This window comes from Myotis davidii, unplaced genomic scaffold, assembly GCF_000327345.1.
Source record: "Myotis davidii unplaced genomic scaffold, ASM32734v1 scaffold88, whole genome shotgun sequence".
Taxonomy (NCBI): Eukaryota; Metazoa; Chordata; class Mammalia; order Chiroptera; family Vespertilionidae; genus Myotis; species Myotis davidii.
In genome coordinates, this window is record NW_006300377.1 from 6,098,370 (window position 1) to 6,100,110 (window position 1,741).

Here is a 1,741-nt window from a genome sequence, read left to right on the forward strand (position 1 = left end):
AGATTCCCGCAGCACGAGCAGCAGCGGTGGCTGCGGGACCAGCGCTGGGAAGTCCCTGTGGAGAGGCGGTTGGGCGAGGCCGGGTGCTCCCTTGTGCTACCCCGCTCTGGTCTTCGGGCCGTTTACTTTGGGGGTGCGGTGGGGTGGGGTGGGGTGGAGGAGAAGGCTCATCCTAGCAGCAATTCAGGAGTCCCTTGAGCACGGACCAGCAGGACTGGCCCCCGGATTTGAGGTGGGCTTGTCTGGGCTTGGGCAGTTGTCCCCAGGGAGCCTCTGTCTACCCGAGGGCAGTCCCTACTGGGTGGGAGGTGGGGGCATAGGTGGACTCTGTCTTGCTTGGGCATGGGGTAGGCAGTGGGGGAGTCCACCTGGCCCTGGACCAGCAGCCACCTGGGGAGTGTCCCCTGGCTGTCACAGGGGTGGGGGTCAGTGTGGGCTCTGTACAGGGTATGTCCAGGTGGTGGTGGAAGCATGAGAAAGGTCTCCCCTGGACCACGATTGAGAGATTTCCCCCTCTTCTTCCCTTCTCTGCCTTCTCTTTTTGTCTTCCCCTCTTCTGCACCCCATTCCCCCTGCGCCCCCCCCTCTTTAGGAAGGAATAGGTCCAGGTAGGCAACAAAGTGAGGTCCTGACTAGCCTCTGCCCTCTTTCCTCCCTTCCAACCCCCAGGTAATGGAGCTGAGTAAGTAGTAAGGAACTCAGCTTTTGGTCAGAGGACCTGGGTTCAAGGTGTGTGACCTGGGCGAGCTGCATAACCGTTCTGAGCCTCAGTTGGCCTTCTATAAAATGGGTCAATGATGACTGCCTCCTGTAGTTGCTGAGAGAATGAAGTTAGATTGTTTAGAGTGTCTGGCATCTAATAATGCTCAATGATGGTAGGTGTGTTGGGCTGCTTCTCTTCAAGGCCAAGGTCAGGCCCATCTCTACTCCACTCCTAATCCCAGAGGAGAAATGCAGAATAGTGCCTAGTGACTTCACTACAACCCCCAGGGTAATGAAGCCAGAAAATGCCTCAGTCACTCCGTGGGTCCAGGGAGCCGGTGACTGTTGTTTCTCCGTCCTCAGCCACCCTTTAGCACCCGACCCGGCCACTCAGGGGTCAGCTCTGCTCAGGGTTGCCGAGGTCCTTGTCCAGGTGTACCTGGTAGAGGCTGGCAGGTTAGATAAATACAAAGAAACCCAAGTCAAGGTCCCCAATCATAGGCTGCCTGTTAGCGGGGCCCACGTGGGAAATCTGTCACAGAGGAGCACATGGGGCACAGAGACCCCCCCCCCCCCTCAGATGCCATCAGTAACTTTCCAGGGCAGTTAGCACTCCAGATCGGAGTTAGGGGGCCCCCTGACCTGAGGGCCCCAAGAGTTTGAAGAAGCCTGGCGTTGGCGTGAGCGAAGGGCTCCGATGTTCTGTTTGGCCGAAGTCCTGCCAGCAGTGTGGCCGGGCCCGGGTCCCACCTGGGAGTGGCGGCCTCCCTCTGGCCCTGGCAGCCCTGGCAGCCCTGGCAGCCCTGGCTTAGTCCTGGACCGGATGGTCGTTCTGCTGTTAGGCCGTTTGGTCAATTAGCGTATTATGCTTTAATTATTATAGATGTATCCCTATAAATTTAACTTAAAACAATAGTACTAATGAAAACAATGCACTAAAAAAAACAGTACTAATGGAAACCTTTCTCATAGGATCTACTAAATCTAAATGCATTTCCTAAACTGGGCAAGTTACACTTATAGATAAAAACTTATCAGA